This window comes from Mirounga leonina, unplaced genomic scaffold (genome assembly GCF_011800145.1).
Source record: "Mirounga leonina isolate KUSES-001 unplaced genomic scaffold, KU_Mleo_1.0 Mir_168, whole genome shotgun sequence".
NCBI classification, from domain to species: domain Eukaryota; kingdom Metazoa; phylum Chordata; class Mammalia; order Carnivora; family Phocidae; genus Mirounga; species Mirounga leonina.
This window is the reverse complement of record NW_023270426.1, coordinates 40,034,930-40,045,531: the sequence shown is the minus strand read 5'-3', so window position 1 is coordinate 40,045,531 and position 10,602 is coordinate 40,034,930. Positions and strand designations below refer to the sequence as shown.

The following is a 10,602-nucleotide window of genomic DNA, read 5'->3' as shown; positions in this document are numbered from 1 at the left end:
TTTCTTTCTTTCTTTCTTTCTTTCTTTCTTTCTTTCTTTCTTTCTTTTTTCTCTCTCTCTTTCTTTCTTTCTTTAAGTAATCTCTATACCCAATGTGGGGCTCAAACTCACAACCTCAAGATCAAGGGTTGGATGTTCTACCAACTGAGCCAATCAGTCACCCCAATACTAGATATTTCTTAACCACCAGCAGCAATAACAGATATCTTCTGAGTTGCTGATTTTAACTTTGGTTAAAACATTCTTTGTAGATTGTTTTAAGAGAAAAGAAAAGTCAAATGAGGTTATCAAAGATTTAAATCTAAAATGCCAAATTGCAGGTGGGTGGCTGGGTGGCACAGTCAGTTAGGCATCCAACTCTTGATCTCAGCTCAGGTCTTGATCTCAGGGTCATGAGTTCAAGCCCCATTTTGGGCTCCATGTTGGGCATAGAGCTTATTTAAAAAAATTAAAATATAAAATGCCAAATTGCATGTATTAAAATGGAATAGGATAATTATTTTTAATATTAAAGAAGAGTTAACCAAGAACTACACTGTAGTTGGATTTTATGCAAATTTTACTTTACTATTAATGAAGATTGGAGAACCTAAAGAGAATTTTATTTTTTGTCCATTAGGTCACCATTTTATTTGATTCTTACTTACTTACTTACTTACCCCCCAATGTATGAGAGTTCCAATTTCTCTACATTTTTAGCAACAACTTTCATTTTCTGTCATTTTGATTATAGCCATTTGAGTGGGTATGGAGTGGTATCTAATTGTAGTTTGATTTCCTTCTCACTAATGACTAATAATGTTGACTATCTTTTCATATGTTTATTGGCCATTTGTATATCTTCTCTGGAGAAATGGCTATTCAATCTTTTACCTAATTCTGAATTGAATTAGAGTCTAACGTTTGAATATTGTTTAAAGAGCAAAGAGAATTCTACTAAAGATAGTAATAGTAAGGAAGTATAATTATAGGAAGAAAAAAGTCAATGGGATATTATAATTTAAAAAAAACCTCCCAGGGCACCTCAGTGGCTCAGTCAGTTAAGCGTCTGGCTTTGGCTCAGGTCATGATCCTGGAGTCCTGAGATCGAGCCCCACATCAGGCTCCCTGCTTAGTGGGGAGTCTGCTTCTCCCTCTGTCCCTCCCCCTCTGCTCATGCTCTCTCTCTCAAATAAATAAATAAAATCTTAAAAAAAAGAAATCATATGTCCACATAAAACTTGTATACTAATATTAATAACAGTATTATTTATAATAACCAGAAAGGAGAAACAACCCAAAAATCTATTGTGATGAATGGAAACTAAAATGTGATATATCCATTCAGTGTAATAATATTCAGTTCAAAAAAGAATGAAGTACTGATTCATGCTATAGTATGGACGAATATGAGAACATTATGCTGTGTGAAAAAAGCCAAACACAAAAGGCTGTATACTATATGGTTCCATTTGTGTGAAATGTCTAGAATAAGCATAACCATGGAAACAGAATGTAGATTAGTGGTTGCCTATGGCTGGGTACAAACAGGGAGTGACTGCTGATGTTTACAGGTTTCTTTTTGAGATGATGAAAGTATTCTGTAATTACATAGTGGTGATTGTTGCAGCACTTTGTTGAATACACTAAAACAACTGAATTGTACACTTCTAAAAGGTGAATTTTATGGTGTATCAGTGTTTTCAATGTTTTTATTGTTGTTTTTTAAAAAAAGAAGTTACCTTTGAAGCCACATAAAGTATTAGGTTTTTTTTTTTTTTTAAAGATTTTTTAAATTTATTTATTTGACAGAGAGAGACACAGCGAGAGAGGGAACACAAGCAGGGGGAGTGGGAGAGGGAGAAGCAGGCCTCCTGCGGAGCAGGGAGCCCGATGCGGGGCTCGATCCCAGGACCCTGTGATCATGACCTGAGCCGAAGGCAGACGCTTAACGACTGAGCCACCCAGGCGCCCCAAAGTATTAGGTTTAATGGGGGTTAAAGTTAGAAGTTAAACTAGAATCAGATGGTAAAGTTTTTTACTGTTGATTTGTAGTAGTTCTTTATATATTCTGTATATAAAACTTTTATCAAATATATAAATTGTAGATATTTTTTACCCGTTCTTTGGATTTTCACATTTCTTGGTAATGTTTTTTTGAAGCCCAAAAGTTTGAAAATTTAATGAATTCCAATTTTTGGTTTTGGTTGCTTGTGCTTTTGGTTTCATATCTAAGAAACCGTTGTTTAATATAAGATCACAGAAATTTGATCCCATGTTTCCTTCTAAAATTTTTATAGTTTTAGTTCTTACATTTAGGCCATTAATCTATTTTGGGTTAATTTTCATATATGAGGTAAGGTAAGGACAAAGGATACTTCTTTTTTTTTCTTTTTTAAAGATTTTATTTTTAAGTAATCTCCACACCAACATGGGGCCTGAACCCACAACCCCAAGATCAAGAGTCACATGTTCCACTGATTGAGCCAGCCAGGCACCCCACAAAGAATACTTCTTGTCCTTCCTGTCTACAAAACGCATTTTTTAAATTATGTTATGTTAATCACCATACATTACATCATTAGTTTTTGATGTAGTGTTTCATGATTCATTGTTTGCATATAACACCCATTCAGTACGTGCCCTCTTTAATACCCATCACCAGGGTAACCCATCCCCCCACCCAGTTTATGCCTTTAATTAAAAGTGTTCCTGGGGCATTTGGGTGGCTCAGTTTGTTAAGCATCTGACTCTTGATTTCTGCTCAGGTCTTGATCTTGGGGTTGTGGGGTTGAGCCCTGCCTCAGACTCCATGCTCGTTGGGGAGTTTGCTTGGGATTCTCTCCCTTTCCCTCTGCCCCTACTCCCACTCTCTCTCTCAAATAAATAATTAAATCTTTAAAAAGAAAAGGGGGGTGGAAGTCTTCCTGCACTTGGGCTAGTCTTTGCCTATTCTGAATCATCCTCAAATTCTATCTGTCCTTTATTGTCTAGCTCAAATGCCCAGAAATCCCTTTAGAATTTCTCTTTTACCCCCCAAGAAACCAGCAGTGTTCTTATTTCTGCTTTGGCTTTATCTATATCCTTCTCACAACACCTTTGTCACTTTCCATCTAGTATTATAGCTATACATGTAAATGTATTAGCCTTCCCTCCTGAAGGGCAAGTTCATAGTTTAATTTGTTTTCCATAGTATAGCACTTAGTATTTATCTGTTGATTGAATTATGATAACAGAGTCCTGGTATAATGGAGGCAAAATGAAATTACAATTGTTTAGAGAAGGAATATGATTAACCTAAAATACCAGTAGAACAGCTGTCTTCAATGACCACTGAACTTGTAGAATGTGTATTTTCATTGGTCCTTTATTAATTTTATTATTGAAATATTTAAGGAAAGGATATATTTTATTGTAAAATGACTTTTACTTTATGGCATCAAGTTACAAATGTAATTTTTTGTGGGATTAGAAATGGAAGACATTACATGAAAACGTTCTCAGAGGATACTGCATTATAAAATTTACCTGGCCAATTAAGAATGATTAATAAAATTGCTTATATTTTAAGTTTTATTTTAAATAGTAATCTTTTTTTACAAACGGATGTTTATAGATAATAGTGAAAAAAAGTTTTACTTAAAGAAAATCCCTGCACTCCTTGTTATTGGAAATGTTTCTGGAAAACCTGAGTAATACATTGCTCTACTGAAGAAAATTGCCTGGGAAAACTGTGACTGACAGTTTATGGTAAGGTATGCAGTCTTGCACAGGTATCATGCCAAGTTTTCATTTATTCACTTTCTTGAAAGTGGAAAGAGACTTAGAAAAATATAGGCTTACCATGGAGTTCCTTTAGAAAAAGCAATGTTGTATGAGAGGATGTCACACTGAGCCTGCCTATAGTTGTAGCCAGTGATTCTTTAAGAAGATATGGAGGCCTGTTGCTAGGTCTTATAAGGTCATTTTGAGACGCTACAAATTGAGCAAAAAGTCAAGTTCTTTCTTTGTTGTTACAGAAAAGTAAAGGCAGTTCCTTGAACTTTGATATCTGATGTTGTTTGTTAGCAAACTACTAAGCAATTTATAAAGGTTTGCTAAAACTAGATGCTCATAAAATTAAGCAGTGCAGTAGAGAATATGGATATACACATGATTTGGGACTTGTAAATTAATATTAAATATTTTCAGCTGCCAACAGCTGTATTTTCAGAAAAACATTTTACCAATGTTATTTTGAATTAATATGGTCTTCAATGACTTCAGTTGTTGCTTTTTAATCATATTTAGTTTCATTTAATTTATTTTGTTATTTGGTATCAAATATATATTTTCCATTGGCAATCTTTTCTTTTTGTTTTTGACTTATAATACCCCAATAACTAAACTATCATATATTGTATCTCCAGCATGAATCACCTATAATCTTATCTAAAGCAGATGTATACAAAATACCCTCTTCTCCAAATTTATTTCTGTGGGGTATATTATTAGTGATGTATGTCTATGAATGTGTAACATGTAAATAGCTTATAACTTACTGTCAAGGTAGGAGTAATAAGATTATTGTCTTAAAAATATTTTTAGGCCATTGTTTTATGATATAAAATCATGCGTGTGTGGTCAGGTAGTATGTGTGCGTGTGTGTGTGTGTGTGTGCTTGCACAAAAAGTACTTCTACATATGTGATTTTACAAACCTAATCCACTCTTCCAATGACTAATTTTGTAATCCTAATTCACTCTTCCAAGGACTAACTTTATTAATAGTTAAGTCTCAACATTCCTGTTTGCCATTCTACAATTACAATTTAATTTCTTGGCTCTTAAAGGTTTTTAGCATTTGATATTCCTGTTTTCACCTTTTAAAATATACATTCTTACAGAATATATCATGCTTTAAATTATTTATGACATTAGAGATCTTCCTTTTATCACTATTTTAATCATGTGTCCTTGGGTAAATTACTTTACTTCTTTGTGCTTTATTTTCCTCACCTATAAAATGGGGATTATAATTATGACCTACCTGATAGAATGTCAAGATTACATAATTTTTTTTTCTTTTAAAGATTTTATTTATTTATTTGAGACAGAGAGAATGAGAGACAGAGAGCATGAGAGGGAAGAGGGTCAGAGGGAGAAGCAGACTCCCCGCCGAGCAGGGAGCCCGATGCGGGACTCGATCCCGGGACTCCAGGATCATGACCTGAGCCGAAGGCAGTCGCTTAACCAACTGAGCCACCCAGGCGCCCAAGATTACATAATTTTTTAAAAAGATTTTATATATTTATTTGAGAGAGAGAGAGTATGAGTGTGAGGGGTGGTAGGGGCAGAGGGAGAGGGAGAAGCAGACTCCCTGCTGAGCAGGGAGCCTGATGTGGGGCTCCATCCCAGGACCCCGAGAGCATGACCTGAGTGGTAGGCAGATGCTTAACTGACAGAGCCACCCAGGTGCCCCAAGATTACATAATTCTTGTAAATATCTTAGAACAGTGCCTGGTACAAATTAACACTCAATAAATGATAGCTATTACTAATATTTAGCACCCTAGTGGGATTAATTGATTTGGTAGGAGATTTATGATTGGAATACATAGTAGGGCATCTCTAATTCCCAAGTTGCCCACTCTTAAAGGTACGGTAAAATGATTTATAGGTTAATCTGCAGGGGAAGTTTAGCTTGTGACAATCTACCACAAATAATTTCTCTTGGGACTCCTTTATAACTGTTACTCCCTAATATATCCACATTTATTTTAATATAAATGATTTCCATTACCATTTAATTTGTTTTTCTTGTTCCTCTTCCCCAATATATCCCTATTTTTTAAATAAAATTCAACCAGCAAAAAGATGCACCACATTTACCTTATGGTTTTGCCTACCTTGTGGCAACCTGCCAAGCTCATTTAGTTACTCATACTCCAATTTCAGATAACCACATAGACTATGTGGCCTTCCACATTGGCAACAAGATAGACTATGTGGAAGGTGGGAGGCTGCTGGAACAGGAAGAAAATGCTGATGAAAGGGAATGGAATTCTATGAGATTAGGGTTATTTATGGAAATTTGGATTTTAAACATTCTTTTCTGTATAAGTTGTCTTAGTCTGCAATGACAAAATACCATAGACTGGTAGGCTTAAACAACAGGAATTTATTTATCACAGGAGGCAAGGAACTTCAGTATTAAGGCACTGGACAATTCTGTTCCTTGAAGAGAGCTCTTGTTCTGGTTTACAGGTGGTTGCCTTTTTCTCTACAGGGCAGAGCAAATGTGTACTCTGGCCTCTTCTTTTTCTTTAAGGACACTTATTCCATCATGGAGACCATCCTCATGACATTATCTAAACCTGATTACTTCCCCACCTATCATCACAATATGGGTTAGTGCTTCAGCATGTGAATTTTTTGCAAGGGGTGGGGGAGAGGACGCAAACATTCAGTATGAAACATGAGAAAAATAAAGCTAACAACTATTATTCACTATAACTTGTAGCCATAATTTATTCAATTTAAGGAATTATGAGTAGCTCAATATAAACTAAATGTAATGTGATTGAATTTGTATGTAATAATAATTCATATAAGAATACATGTTCTCAGGGTGCCTGGGTGGCTCAGTTGGTTAAGCATCTGCCTTCAGCTCAGGTCATGATCTCAGAGTCCTGGGATTGAGCCCCGCATCAGGGTCTCTGCTCAGCAGGGAGTCTGCTTCTCCTTCCCCTGCTCCTGCTGTCCTTCCCCACTGCTCGTGCTCCCTCTCTCTCTGTCAAATAAATAAATAAAATCTTAAAAAAAAAAAAAAAAGAAAACATGTTATTTTTCATGCTACAAAGGCAATTTGCATAGTTATCTACAATGTCTGGGACTTGAGCACTGTGAAATGGACAAGTTCATCATTGGGACCCCCACCTTCTCTTTTTGGTGCCCTTTCTCACTCTTTCCTTGCTTCCAGTATTGTCTTTCTTCTTTTCTTCCAAGCATAAGTATCTTTTTAGGAAAACATATGATAAATTCAGTCTAATGGAGTTGTAACTAACTTTCTGAAATCACATGTACTGTTTTCTTTTTCTGGAGTATGTGATTATCATAGAGGCTATAGCATTTAAGTAACTTACACAGCTTCTGGTAAAAAAATAAGTCAAACATATTTCTTAATTCATTAATGAATGAATGATATCAATACTATAATGTAAAGGGTTATTAAATTTTTTTTAGGATTTGGTATATCACCTTGGATATAATTGACAACTTGGGTGAAGATTATTATTATTTTTTTAAGATTTTATTTATTTGAGAGAGAGTGCATGGGAGTGAGAGTGGGGGGAGGGGCAGAGGGAGAGAGAGAATCTCAAGCAGACTGCTCCCTTAGCGGGGCCCCTCACAGGGCTCTATTTCATAACCCTGACACCATGACCTGAGCTGAAATCAAGACTTGGGCGCTTAACCACTGAGCCACCCAGGCGCCCCTTGGGTGAAGATTCTTAAGCAATGGTTTTAAATTGGGAGAATGTGTAATAATTCTGAGTTTATTTTTATTGAGCACTTATGTACTGTGCATTCTAAGTGGTAAAGTACCTCAGTAAACAAATAAAATTCCTACTGTCTTTTGAAGAGGTTACATTTTAGTAGGCGACACAACGAAAAGCAAGATAATTGAATATGGAGTAAGTTATCTAGTGATAAATGCATGAAGATATTAGAGTCTGGAGAGTTATAGTATGTGTTTATATACATGTGTGTTAATTGCTATTTTACATAAGGTGGTCAGGAGGCTTCTCATAAGGTGACATTTTATTATTTTTTTTAAAGAGTTTATTTATTTGAGAGAGAGAAAGTGAGTGAGAGAGCACAAGCAGGGGGAAGGGTAGAGGGAGAGGGAGAAGCAGGTTCTGCACTGAGCAGGGAGACGATGTGGGGCTCGATCCCAGGACCCCAGGATCACAACCTGAGCCAAAGGCAGATGCTTAACGAACTGAGCCATCCAGGCGCCCATTAAGGTGACATTTTAATTTTAGGGACTAAATTGAAGTGATGGAGTTAGCCAGGTAGATACTGGGAGAAGGGCATGCTAGTCAAAGGAAACAGGATAAATAACGGCCTTGAGGCAGGAGCAGGCTAAACATATGCAAGGAAAAACCAAGGGGCCAGTACACCAGTTGCTGAGTAAGTGGTTGGAAGAGAGGTAGAACATAAGATCAGAGAGTTTCAAGGACCAGATCATGGATAACCTTAGAGACCATAGTAAAGACAATATTTTATTCTGAGAAAGAAAGACATTACAAGATTATTTTGGCTTCTACATATATAACATGGTAGAAAAGCAAGAGTGAAAGCAGAGTTACCAGTTAAAAATTATTCAGCATTTCCACTCGGACATGATGGCAGCTTAGAGCAGTGGAGTCACATTATAAATATATACCTAGAATGCAGAGTCAACAGATTTTTAACAATGTACTGAATGGGTGTATAAGAGAAGGAGAGTAGTAAATGAAAACTCCACAAAGTTTTAAGCTGACTAACTGGTTGAATGGAGTTGCTTTTTACAGGAGAAGGGCAAGCATGCTAGAGGATTAGGTTTGGTAAGATCAAGGGTTCTTAGTCTTGTAAATTTTAACTTGCTTATTAGATAGCTAAGAGGAAATGTCAAGTAGGCAACTGGGTACATGAGTCTGGCTTTCAGTATGGAGGATAGCACTGTAGTCAAAAAACATCAGTTTATAGATGGTCTTGAAAGCCATTGATCTGGATTAGCTCTGCCCAGGAAGTAAGTGCATATAGAGAAAAGAAGTGGTCCAAAGATTGAGTGTGGATTACTTTAATGTTTAGAGGTCAAGAAACAGAGGAAAAATCAAGAAAGGAGACTGAGAAAAAGCAACCACTAAGATAGGAGAACCAAGAGAGTATGATGTTCAGGAAGACAAGTAAAGTATTTCAAGGAGGAGAGCATCGTCACCTGTATCAGATGCTCCTTATAGATTAAAATGAGGCAATTGGTAATCTTGAAAAGAGTCGTTTCAAGGAAGGGTGTAATGAAAGCCTGGTTGAAATGAGTTTTTGAAAAAAAGAAAGAGGAAAAGAAGTGGAGACAGTGAATATACAAAGACTTTTTTCAGTGAGTTTTGCTATAATCAGATGAGAGAAGTCAGGCATTAGCCCGAGGGGTCATGGAGACCATGGAGGTTTTGTTTTTTTAACTTGTTTTGCTTTCTAAAATGGAGAAATATTACATGTATGTACATATGTATACATTGTACGATAGTGAGAATAATCAAAGGTAAAAATTGATAGTATGGGAGAGAGTGCGGAAATCTGCAGTTATGAAGCCCTTGAGAAGGCTTCAAGAGTTGAGATCCAAAACTCAATACGAGGCAGTGTCCTTGGATAGGAAGGGTCTTGGAGAATTTACGCACTGTAACAGGAGGGAAGGGAGAATATATGCATCAGAATATGGTTCATCTGGGTGCATCTGGAAGTTTTCTTCGGGTTGCTTTTATTTCCTCAGTGAAATAGGGAACAATCAACTGAAAGTAAATAAGGACGAGGAGATATTGAAGATTTGAGAAGAGAGAACTATGAATTAATCATTGAGAAAAGTAAGACTAGTGAAATGTAGTAGCATTGTTAGGAATTGCTAAGGGCTTAACCTGAGGTTACTTCTTATATTTAAAGTGAAATCAGTGATCATGCTAAAGTTTTTTTCTCCAGTCACATTCACCTGGCTGGGTATAGGTGTAGGATAGGTGGAGATTTGGATTTCCCTAAAACTGGGATTTTTGCAAGTGAGTGCACTGGAGGGAGAAAAGGGAAAAGGACATAAAGGGTATATGCACGGAAGGGTTGATAATGCTTGATCATGGTATTTAATTAAGCTTGGTAAAGAGGGGAGTAATTATATGAAGATGATGAGGAACAGTGAAAAGTAGTAAGAAACTGGAAGATGAAAGATGGTCAGAGAGTGGAATGCTTGAAATTAGTAATAACAAGATCTTGGTTATGATTATGGCTGAGGCAGAGGAAGGGCAAGACAACTGAAAATAAGGATTCTGTATAAATGAGAGGCCAGGGAATTAGAGTGATTTAACTTGGTTTTGAAGTCACTGAGAGTTATGACAAGTGATGCTGGAGACAGAAAAAGGGAGGGAGGGAGGAAGGGATGGGAAAGGAAGAAAGAAAAGTGGAGGAAAGAATGAAGGAGAGTGACCTGGAAAGGTGATATCTTCTCTGTGCAAATCATTGTGTTAGATATTGTAATGACTGTGGAAAAGTATAAGATATAAGGATCTGGGCAATGGATTCTTATATGAAAAATACCTGTTCTGAGAGAGGAGGAAAGATGAATTGAGGTTGTCTTAGAAAAGAATAGAATACGGGTTAATTTAGTTAATTATTTTGAAGAACCCAAATGGTATTTTAGTTCGGGACGCTGAGCAAATTTTTCTATTTTCACAGAGGATGGAATATATGTTTATGGTGCCTGATTATTTTAACTCTGCTCTAATGTACAGATACGGCACTTTTAAGAAATCAGAATAGCATGTATTTCTATTCTTTTGATTTTCATGAAAAGAGAAGATTTTAAGAAGATTGCTGTTAAATATTCCTCCCAAAGGGAGAA

At 36.3% G+C, this 10,602-nt stretch overlaps 1 protein-coding gene across 1 annotated transcript in view; it reads left to right on the top strand.

The window, feature by feature from the left end:
• ADAMTS6 (ADAM metallopeptidase with thrombospondin type 1 motif 6) overlaps window positions 1–10,602 on the top strand; it is a 297,675-nt gene that overhangs the window by 47,142 nt on the left and 239,931 nt on the right. The gene's annotated exons all lie outside the window — the stretch shown is intronic.